At 39.9% G+C, this 12,357-nt stretch overlaps 1 pseudogene; it reads right to left on the reverse strand.

The window, feature by feature from the left end:
• Positions 1–8,746: 8,746 nt before the first annotated feature.
• LOC122747967 lies at positions 8,747–9,156 on the reverse strand (annotated as a pseudogene).
• Between the last annotated feature and the right edge of the window lie 3,201 nt (positions 9,157–12,357).

Genomic DNA, 12,357 nt, shown 5'->3' on the forward strand with positions numbered 1-12,357 from the left:
TTTGGCACAGTTAAGCCACTGGAACTTAACTGGGCTACAATTAACTTATGAATAAAATGGGAAAGTTGAACTGAACCAAAATCAATTTGATTTCAGTTGATTTGATTTGATTCAGTTGATTTGAGTTCATTTGATTCAATTTCAAATCAGGATGCTTGCAGCATCTTCAATTATTTTTTTTCAGGGTTATGGGGGTTAAGTGGCTTGCCCAGGGTCACACAGCTAGTAAGTGTCAAGTGTCTGAGGAAGGATTTGAACTCAGGTACTCCTGAATCCAGGAGGGCTGGTGCTTTATCCACTGCCCCACCTAGCTGCCCCCTATCTTCAAGTATCTTAAACAGTTCACTGTCCTTTGTTCAGCCAGTGTAGGCATGTATACATTTATGTATGTATATGTGTAATGTGTCCTACCATGTCATATTGTGTCATGTTATATTACATTATAATATAGCATAATGTTATATTATATCATAGTGTTTTATATTACATTATACTCTGTCATGTTATTATATCATTACAACATCTATATATCATGTCATTTCACATCATATCAAGTCATATTTTAATAACACAATGAAATATATATGTATGTTATATGTGTACACTATGCATGTATATATGTACACATGCACATATGCTTATACATACATACACATATATATGGAGAGACATGCACACACATAAACATATCTCAGAGATCCTACTAGGGACAATAAAGGAGACTTTTAGGATGAAAAAAACCCCTCAGAAACCAAGAAAAATATTTAAATATGAAAAACCAACAGGTGAATGAGAGAGGCACAATGATCAGAGAGAAACAGTATGACAAGTCCCTAAATGACTTTGGGACTTAGATGCTTGCTGCTTGAAAGGTCTCCACTGTGTCATTGTGTATTCATTCTCTGTAACAACAAGTTCTGCATTTGCTTTTATGGTTTCAAGCAAAATGAATTGGATGAACATGGATGGGTAGCTCTTCATTTAAAAAAAAATTACCTTGCTCCACAGCACTTCTGTATCAAATGTTGGCTTAAATCCAAATTCCTGGTTGGTAAAGATTATTGCAAAATGATGCTTTTGAGATTCTCCAAGGCCTAAAGCCATAAGCTAACATTGTTGTGAACAATAAACTCTCTGCCCCTGTGGCATGAAGAGTTTATTCAGCAAGGAATTCAGAACCCTTCACCGATGGGGTTTTTTAAAAGAACACATTTATAGAGTTATGTTTGTGAGTCATATTGAAAGCTATCATTTATTGAAGTGAGAGAAAAATGATTTTTGTCCATTTGTATTTATTGCTAATTCATTATGCAACTTCCGAGATAATTATTTTTCTTGGAGAAGTGTGGATATAAAAGGCAATCCCCATTAAAAGCTGCACTTTATTTGTGAGACAAACTGATAGCTATAGATAACTCGTTCTGTTTCCCAGATGCTGGTGCCATTTTTTTTTTAAAAGGCTAAACCTGTTATTAAAAATACTTCCCCTTCATAGACCTCACACAATGATTCTTTTCATTCCTTTGCATTGGGAAATCTTTATTCTTCTAGCAGAGGAGAGAAAAATCTTCCTTTCTCCTCCATCCCAACTTTTTGGCTCACACCAGCTCCTCATCTGGTTCAAGAGTGTAGGTTTTGAAATGAGAGGATCTGTGTTCAAATCCTGGCTCTACTATTTAAACCACTTTCATGACTTTATGCTAGTTACTTAACCCTTCCAAGCCTCAGTCTGTCTTTTGAGGTGATTTGACAATATATTTTCTAAGGTTTTCCAGTTCTGAATATGATTTAGAGAGAAATACTTAAAGAAGTGGCATTGTGATTGGTTGGGGGATTCCTGAATCATGTATATTTTCCTCCCATGATCCTTATCCACATCAACCATCTAATATACATTTTTCTGTGAGCTGGGCAAATGAATGGGAATATATGGCTATATGTAGAACCACTGAATGTAGGAAGGAAAGATAACTCCCTGTCATTCAAGTAAGCCAGTAGAGCACAACCCATTGTGGGTTTAGGGGTATGCATTCACCATTCCAGGGCTTGTATAGTAATAGGACACAGGTTGTCAGGAAAGTCTAAGACAAGCTAGATAGGAGGGTATGAGGAGGACACCCCAAGTCACAGGAGGTAGAAGTAAAATCCAGAAAAGTCAGTAAAATCCAGGGGAATCAGTCAGGTAACACAAGGCCTAGCAGGTAAAGTCTAGTCTTCACTAAATTAGGCAGTAGGTACTGAGAACCTGGGCTGTGAAACTGGGGAACAAAGGCTCACAAATCCAACCAAAGGTCAGGGCAACCAGCAGTTTGAGTAAAAGATATAGAATGTCTGCAGTAAGAATGCCGCTTGATAAAGGGTCTGGGGACTTCTGAGACAGAGGCTCCTTGCCCACCACTTTACCAGGGCTACAACTAGTCTTAGAGAGCAGGCTGTGGGTTGGCCTGCACCCAGAGGTTAGCTCACCTCTTTGGAATGAAGTAAAAAGGAAGAGGGCTGCAGGCTATTTCTTGACAATGAGATCTAGCAACTATCCCAAGACTCAGGCTTTGCTTCTTTGTTTTTTAAAAAATGTATCAACTCTTTCCTGACCATTAACATTGGGGTATAGTGCTATTCACCAATTAATTTCAGGTCTATTCAACTCCAAGGAATTATCCATCCAAAGGGCTCATGAATGCCACAAAATGCTGCTCCCTCATACAAGAGCTTATGAGAACTAAGAGAGATTTGTGATCACAACCCAGAAAGGGGTGACTTTTGTATTCACTTTGGAAGCTACAGGTCCACACCCCGTCCATGGACACTGGAGGCATGTAGTTCAGGGGTCTTGACTGCAAGAGGTGAAGACCTCCATGGTGCTGACACGGTACTTACCTGCCTAAGGCCTCAGTCTGTACTATCTTCATCTGGGCTTCAGTCTGGGCACTTCAGTAGAAGTTGCTTCACGGAGAAACACTTACGTACAAGAAAATGAACCTTGATGGAATAGAATGGAAATGCCTGAGTCCTGCATGAAGAAACTCCGCTGCAGAGCCACCCAGGCACTGATTGCTATTTCTATCAGCTTTGTTACTTACTGGCGTCTTGTTCTGGAACTCCGTATCATCACAGAGAGAGGCTTTTGGCAATTTCATTGTCCATGACAAAACCCATTGGGACCGTGTCCCTGTAGAGTCTTATACCAACCAATTAACAAACATTTATTAAGCACTTACTATGTTCCTGGCACTGTGCTAAGCACTGGTCATACAAAGAAAAAGTGAAAACACCCTGGTGCAAGCAGCGATGGCAATAATCATTTATAAAGTAACTGCTATTTGCCAGGCATGGTGCTAAGCACTTTATAGCTATTATCTTGTTTCATCATCAGAAGTAGGTAGGCACTATTATTATCCCCATCAGATAGTTGAAGAAACTGAGGGAAATAGAGTTTAAGTGACTTGCCCAGGATGACATCTCTAGTATCTAAACTGAGATTTGAACTGAGGGTTGGGGTTTTTTTTTTTTTTTGATTTTTGATTCTAGGCCCAGTGCTCTATTCACTGTGCCACCTAGCTGCCTAGTGATCAAATAGAAATGGAAATGAAATGAATGTTCACAGTTACATATGAAGTTTGCCCCCTTAAAGTCCATATGAGGAATCGCCAAAAAAAGTCCTCACTATTGTAGTGTTCTCTCTCTCTCTCTCTCTCTCTCTCTCTCTCTCTCTCTCTCTCTCTTTCTCTCTCTCTCCCCCCCTCCCTCTCTGTCTCTCTCCCCTTAGTAGTTAATAGAATCTGCTGAATGACCTTGCATGATACCCACATTTCATGAGAATTAAAATGAATTTTGTTCTACTTTTTCTCCGTCCCTCTCTCCCTCCTTTGCATGCTCCCTCCATCTTGCTCTTCCTCCCCCTCCCCCGTCTCTCTCTGTGTGTCTCTGTCTCTTTGTCTCTCTCGGTCTCTGTCTTAATCTCTGTCCCTCTCTGTTTCTGTCTCTCTGTCTGTCTCTGTCTCCCCCTCTCTCAGTAATATCTCTAATAAATTCACAGAACTGGAAGCCACACCAACCCAATAGACACAGATGCTCCTTTTCTCCCAACAAATGCTGGGAATACCAGTACATAGTTAACCCTATCAAAACAGATACACTGTCTATTCTCTGCACCCACAATTTTACAATCAACCCAGCTCCAGGGGTATTCACCATGCAGTGTTTATTCCTCCCTAGGAACAGAAACACCCAAACTGGAGAAATTCCTAAACTGTAAAATAAAAAGCAATTGACTGAACTCTCTTCCTTTCCTCTTCCTTTCCTACTGTGTCACTAGTGGTATTTGTTTAAAAAAGAGAGCAGGAACTATAGTTTATTGGTCTTCGATGCCATAAAGGACTGGAGCCTGCTCCCACTCATTGCCCACCTCCTGGACCAGATGAGGCAAGCCACAATTTCTTCCTAATTCTCAGGGAAAGACAGTAAACAAACAGCATGGAGAAGAATGCATGTTTGTGTACCTTTCTCCAATAGGTCCTTGCCACTTGAGTCATAAAAGTTTTTGTGAACACATGCTGTTTTTGATTGAATAAAGCAGAACAGGAGACAGGCAAATGGACATACAGATAGACAGGAAGATAGATCAGTTTGAATTTATGTAGAATGAGAATGAAAAGTGTGGTCCAATGTTGAATTCTGGGTTTGAGGAATTCTTTTTTTTTTTTTTTGGTGGGGCACCGAGGGTTAAGTGACTTACCCAGGGTCACACAGCTAGTAAGTGTCAAGTGTCTGAGGCCGTATTTGAACTCAGGTCCTCCTGAATCCAGGGCCAGTGTTTTATCTACTACACCATCTAGCTGCCCCCGGAAATTCTTAAATGCTCCATCTGATTGTTGATATTAACCAAGGGAAAAAAAAAGGAAATGTATGTTCAGTAAAGGTGTTTACTTCTCTACTGGAGGATGTCCAGCATGGATTTAAAATGCAAAGATATTCATTGTAGATAGTAATATTCCCCATGTTCTTCTATTTGTGGGTGGCATTATTCTGATAGCATTAACTCAAGAACATAATGGTGCTTCCTTATGTGAAATTCATAATCACTCAAAGGAGTTCAAGGTTAAGTTTCCACACAGGGAATCTCAAATGGATGAAGAATACCCATTGTCCAGAACATGATATGCAGATGGATAAAAAACATTATACACACATGCTTGTGCATGTATATGTGCATACATATAAGTATGTATATATACATAAATATATGTGTGTAAATATACATATATTATGTATACACACTCACACACACACACACACACATATATATATATATATATATATATATATATATATATATATATATATATATATATATGTGTATATATGTAAAATTTGTTGTTCAGTTGTTTTAGTTATGTCCAACTTTTTGTGACCCCATTTGGGATTTTCTTGGCAAAGATACCGAAGTGGTTTGCCATTTTCTTCTCCAGATCTTTTTTTCTTTCTTTTTTTTGTGTGTGTGTGTGAGACAATTGGGGTTAAGTGACTTGCCCAGGGTCACACAGCTAGTAAGTGTCAAGTGTCTGAGGCCAGATTTGAACTCAGGTCCTCCCAAATCCAGGGCTGGTGTTCTATCCACTGTGCCACCTACCTGCACCTCCAGCTCATTTTCAGATGAGGAAACTGAGACAAGCAGGGTTAAGTGACTTGCCCAGGGTCATACAGCTAATAAATATCTGAAGCCAGATTTTACTCCAGGCCAACCTTGGACAGATATTGCAGTTGGACAATGAACTAGGCCATAATTGAAAATGTGAACTGGAATGGTTTGGGAAATCATACAGTGTTTTTAATCATCTCAAACTTCGAAAGTGATATCAAGGGCAATGGAGAAATCTGTGGTAGGCATGAGTAGGCCACAACACATTACCAATAAAGAACTACATAGTAGAAACAGAGGTAAAAGACATCATCCAAGATGTATTACTGAGAAAGGAGAGGTACCGTTCATAAAGCAAAAGTAAGGACTACTTTTGCCTGCTTGGGTGGCCTCCACATTCCACTGGTGTCTATGTAATATCACAAGATCTAGAGGAAGGCCTCCAATAGATTGAGTGGACCCCCCTGTGAAGGATTTATGGGGAGAATACAGACAAGACTTAACAGAGCGAGAATGGATGAGTGGATTGCAACTATGCCATGGAGAGATGAGATCACAGATCTACCAGACCCAAAGCCCGAAAGTTTCTTCCTGTTCATTTTGGTTAATCTTTCTAACCTGTTGACATAATTTCAGATTCTGATATCAGCCTTCCCTGTTTTATTTTTATTTATTTATTTTTTATTTTTTGTGGGGCAATGAGGGTTAAGTGACTTGCCCAGGGTCACACAGCTAGTAAGTGTCAAGTGTCTAATGTCGGATTTGAACTCAGGTCCTCCTGAATCCAAGGCCAGTGCTTTATCCAATGCGCAACCTAGTTGCTCCAAGCCTTCACTGTTTTGGTGATCCCTTTTGTCATCTGCAAGTTTGAAAAGTGCTTCCTCGATTTCATCCCAGTCACTGACGAAAATGTTGAATATCACAAGGCCAAGGAAAGAATGGGCACTCCACTAGAAAACATCACAGTAGGTGATATTGTGGTAAAAAACAGCATACTACTAAAACGGCTTTTGAAGGACTGCCCTTTTGGGGAGGAGACCTTGAAGAACAGCCATGTGCCTGCTGCTACCCGGAGACCGTGGCCAAGCATGCCATACTTCCAGGACGCCAAGTTAAAAGGGAGGGTAGAACAGAAGTTGGAGCTCGGTCTCGCACACTCTGGCTTCCGAGTTTAGCGGTGATGGCGAGTTCTGGTGATCGGCTTTGGTTCTCGTCCTGGCAGGCAGTTTTGGGATTCGGTGAGTTTTATAAAAGAATATAGACTAAGCTTAGATTTAAGATTATTTATTTGTATTTCTACTTTCCTATTTCCCTAATTGGTATCACCTGTTTGTTGTCTAAACAATAAAGGCTAATCCCTCACTGATTAAAATTTAGAGGCTTCTTTTCTTTGTGGTCTGGGAGATATATAAGGAAAAAAGTTAAAGGGGAAGTTTAATGTTCTTATAGTCAATTTTAAATCTCACATATCAAATAATTGATAACTACTTTTCATTCATTCAATAAAATCTAAATCTAACAATACAATCATCTATTCGATTATCTTTTACTCCTATCCATAAGGACAACATAAGACTTTGTCAAATACCTTGCTAAAATCCAGGTATACTAAATCTATGGCAAGAATAAGTCATAGATCTACTAATCTAGCAATCCTGCTATAAAAAAAACTGGTCTGAGGGCAGCTAGGTGGGGCAGTGGATAAAGCACCAGCCCTGGATTCAGGACACTTGACTAGTTGCATGACACTGGGCAAGTCACTTAACCCCATTGCCCCATAAAAACAAACAAACAAACAAACAAACCCAAAACTGGTCTGCTATGACTTATTCTCTCTCTTGCTATATCCATGCTGTGCCTTTTAATAATCACTACTGCACTTTCTAAATGTTCATAAAACCACTTTTTTTTCTTTTTATCCAAAGGTGCAACAGGGCTTATTTCACATTAGTATAATAACTGAACTTTTGTTTTGAAAAATAGGGAGTTCTCCTTAAACAATGATCTTCACACACTCAGGCCAGTCCAAGAGGAAATAAAAGGAAGTTAGTGCATCCAGGGGAGAGTTACCAATCAGGCATGAAGCTCAAAGGAAAGAGATGAGCATTGAATTGGGACTGATCAGCCAGTCATCAAGGATCAGTAAACACCTGACCCCCGGAACATGTGATTTTTGCTTAGCCAGGAGCCCTAAGTAGGCTGGGATGAGATGTACAACCTTCAGTTCTGGACCTAGAAGGCCCTTTGAGAACAGGAGGAACCTCAAGACCCTGTAAAAGGACAAATTAGAAGTACAAGGGGAAAACAAACAAACAAGCAGTTGCTTGCATGTTTTCTCCCCAGCTGAGTAGTCTTCCCATTATTCTCCCTCCATAAGTTCTGGGCATTGTAGGTTTATGATTTAAACACACACACACACACACACACACACACACACACATACACACACACGTGGTGGGGAAATAAAAGGAAAACTAGTGGGAGCATGAACAGGTGAGGTACCCCCAAAAGATGGGAATGGGATTTAAAGGCATGCCACCACCCTATCTTATAGTCAGATTGGAAACCCAAACTAGACTTTCCAGCTAGAGAGAAATTTTAGAATTTTTAGAATGTTTTAGAATTTTACCAGGAATCAAAGACAAGCTTCATAGACTATACCCAAACTAGACTGCATAGCTGGAGAAATTTTAGACTCATAATTTTTAGAATTTTTTTTAGAATTTTTAGAATGTTTTATAATTTTACCAGAAATCAAAGTCAAACTTGATAATCTTTAGTTTATAGACTTCACACTCTTCATTTTGTTTATACTCTACCCTTTTTGCCTCACCCTAATTCTGAAGCACTTTTTCTCTTCTCCAACATTTTAAAAAAAGAAATCAAAGACAATGACTCAGCAAACAAATCTAACAATTCTGCCACTATGCAAAATAGTATTCCATAATCATAATCCATAATTCCATGAGGGAGTCTTGTACATCCTTTTTTTAAACATATAATTGTCTTTTATTGTATACATTTTGAAGTAATTACCCAATTTCTTGTTTTACAGGAAACATTAATTATATTCAGTTTAACATATATGTTGTAAACCTGCCTTGCTCCCTAAATAAAAGAAATCATTTGAACAATTTGTCCAGGAGGCCACTTCATCTGACGTCCACCAAGGACATGCAGATGGATATGATAGACAGATTGCCCCCCACCTCGTCTGCACCTTCCTTGATCACCATTCCATATCCTTTCTTTAGTACCAGGTCAGCTGTACATTTCTTCCCAACAATCATTGTGTCCAAGAAGATTTTCATCATCCTCTTCTGCTACAAATATTTGGGTAATGGCTTTCTTAGGAATCTCCAAGAAATGAGTGGGGCTTGTGGGCAAACATCATGGAAAGCAAGACACCGGTCATCCTCAAAAATGATTTTGGCTGGGATTTCCTTGCAAATTATTTTCCCAAATATGGTGTCTCCTCCCGGTTGGGCAGTCTGAGCTTTGCTGATCTCATCTGCCATAGTGGCATCTCTCCTGGCCAGCCCCGCCGACTGCCACCTACAGCACCTGCGACTATTATGGTACTATCCTTAATAAAGACAAAGGCTTATAAAGTCTGGAGGGACCTTGGAGATTATCTCATTCAGTCACTTTTCATAGATCAGAAAACTGGGGAGCAGAGACATGGTTTGTTGTAGGTTACATAGGCAGTTGATGGCAGATCCAAGACTGGAATCCATGTCTCCTAAATGACAGCCTTATGCTCTATTGTACTGTGCTGCCCTTTTGGGATATGATGTAGTCTTAAATATCAGTTAAGGGTTGAAGCAGCTACACAAGGACATCCTCAGGCGTTTTCAACAAGGACTCCAAAGGACTCTCACATTTCTGCTTACTCAGCCAAAACAAATTCGTGGATGGATTGGTCTTCACTGACCTTGTAACAGATGCCTGGTAATGAGCTCAAGGGGTTGAATAACATGTTCCAAAACTGGTTTCCTTGCAGCACAAATGTCCTGACTGGGATCCTTATTTTTACATGGCACATGCTCAAGGGGATGATGGCACATAGAAAATGGGACAGCACAGTGCTATTGCTATTTGCACTGATAAGCAAGCTGCTGATGATACTGCCCTGAAAGCATCAATTAAGAGAAGTGAACATTAATATTATAGTGTAATTCATGTAGTAATGCACATTTCAGCTTTAATTAGCACCATAATTCTTAGTGTAACCAGAGACATTGGTGCCTCCTCTGTCTTTCTTTTTAGAACAAAAAAAAGGAGGATAGGAAAGCCACAGGATTCCAGATAATCAGAAATCTAACACCTTATCATTGTGTTCATGTAACATTCACTTCAATATTTCCTTAAATTCAGTATCCTTGAATTTTATCGAAATATTCCACAATAATTAGCATGATCTGTCATTAGATGCCATAGATGGTGTGTGTGTGTGTGTGTGTGTGTGTGTGTGTGGAGTGGGGGGGGATTCACGATTTCTGGATCAGTTAGAGAAGAGGTACATATTACACACTGGAGGCTAAACATGATTTATTTGTCATTTATCTGATGTATAATTTCCTTTGACACATTGCTTCTGTATCATGGATTTAATAATTGCACGTGCATGCTCATAGGCAGGGTATGCCCTGGCCAAGTTAGAGAGCATTTCTAAATCCTTCATTTCATACCTATTTAAAAAGGGTATGCTCTGCTCCAATTTTATCCATGATTTCCCTTCAATATTTCCCATGCTGGATAAAATATTCAATCACTTGTAGATTCTTATAACATTTGATCTGGCATCAGTGAGGGCCTGTAACAATGTTCACACCAGAAACAAGTAGTTTAGTGATCAGGAAGCATTTTAATGGATGCTTTCTTTCTCTGTTGGGGAGGAGGGAAGGTAGAACTAATGTTCAGTTATGGTTAGAATTCCTAATTTCATAATGCCGAAACTAAAATTAATTTGACTGGGTCATGTATAGTATCTAATTACTGAAATCCTAAGAGAAACATCTCATAGTCGGAAATAGTTTTGGACAGGTTAGTTCTTGATCTGGGTACTGATGAAATTTATTCTTTGATAATACTCAATCCCACTTTTTTTTTTCTGAAACATACCATACACTGCACACATTTTAATCTCTACAATTAAGTAGGACACAGGCATTATCATCCAATTTCACAGATCAGGATGTTGAGGCTTATAAACATTGGTCTTAATTTATATTACACTGTCACAGAGTGGAAATTCTCCCCATTAACTCACAGTGAAAAACTTTCAGGGAAGGAATGGGACTGATCTAAGTCAGTGTGTTTGAAAATGAATTAGTAGAAATGTCTGAGGGAGAGAACATTAGGTCCAAAGTCATTAATTAAGAGAAGAAATGAAGGTGCTGCTCATAGTCAGCAATCACAAGTAACCAAACCCAAGACTAGGAAGGAGGTAGAACATGGAGTTTGTAGCAGCAGTCCAAAGCCAGGAAAGAAACAATGGATTAAACACAATGTGCATCTGAGTGGCAGCTTTTGGTGAAGTGATAGTTTGATCCCCATAAGTCCTCTATTTGAGGTACTTAAAGAAAAGGAATTATAGACTTCCAGGGCAGAGCCAACATGGTGGAGGAAAGGCAGTGAGCTCTCAAACTCATGACACAGTTGCTCCAAAAAACATCCAAATAATGCCATAGGATAATGCCTGGAGCAGCAAAATCCACATAAGAATGTGCTGAGATCATTTTCCAAATAAGGATGGCTTGGAAGCTCAGAAGGAGGGAGATGCTGTGCTGAGACAGGGGAAGAGCCGAACTTCACAGTCAAGCTGACACAGATCCAGTCCCAGGAAGGTCTCACCAGAGAAAGAGACCCCCCCCCCCCAGAGCCTCTGAATCAGCTGCAGCACCAGTGTTATTTGGAACTAAGCTCACAGTCTGGTGAAAAGGCTGAGCCCTTGGCAGGGGGGAGATTACAGGGGTCTCTTCTGGTGCTGAGGTGGAACTTGGGTTTTTCACCCCCACTGGGAACCAGGAGGTAGGCTTGAGTAGCAGTGGCCCAGGTGGGGGAGGGGTACAGGCTCGTCAGATCTGACAACCACAAGACACAAAGTTGGTTGATTAGCAAGTTGGTCTGGGAGCATCTACAGACCAGGGAACAAGCCAGGAGAGTGAAGAACCTGTCGCTCCTTAAATCATACTACCTGGGACCCCTGAAGCTTGGGACAGTGCAGCCTGTAAACAGTGCCCCCACTTTAAGGAGCTAAAAGCCAAGTAAAAGAAAGGCAAGATGAGCAGACAGAGACAGGTGAGGACCATAGAAAGTTTCTTTAGTGACAAGGAAGATCATGGTGCACCCTCAGAGGAGGAGCCCAATTTCAGGGTCCCTATATCTAAAGCTTCCAAGAAGAATACAAATTGGTCTCAGGCCATAAAGGTACTCATAAGGACTTTGAAGATAAAGTTAAGTGAGGCAGAGGAAAAAATGGAAAGAGAAATGAGGGTGATACAAGAAAGACATAAGAAAAAAATCAACAGTTTGAAAAGCCAAATGGAAAAGCTTTCTGATGAAAATAGTTGCCTAAGAATTAGGATTGAACAAATGGAAGCTAGTGATTTTATGAGAAACCAAGACACAATAAAGCAAAACAAAATGAATAGAAAAATAGAGGGCAATGTGAAATATCTTCTTGGAAAAACTGCTGACCTGGAAAATAGAACTAG

This window comes from Dromiciops gliroides, chromosome 3 (assembly GCF_019393635.1).
Source record: "Dromiciops gliroides isolate mDroGli1 chromosome 3, mDroGli1.pri, whole genome shotgun sequence".
NCBI classification, from domain to species: Eukaryota; Metazoa; Chordata; class Mammalia; order Microbiotheria; family Microbiotheriidae; genus Dromiciops; species Dromiciops gliroides.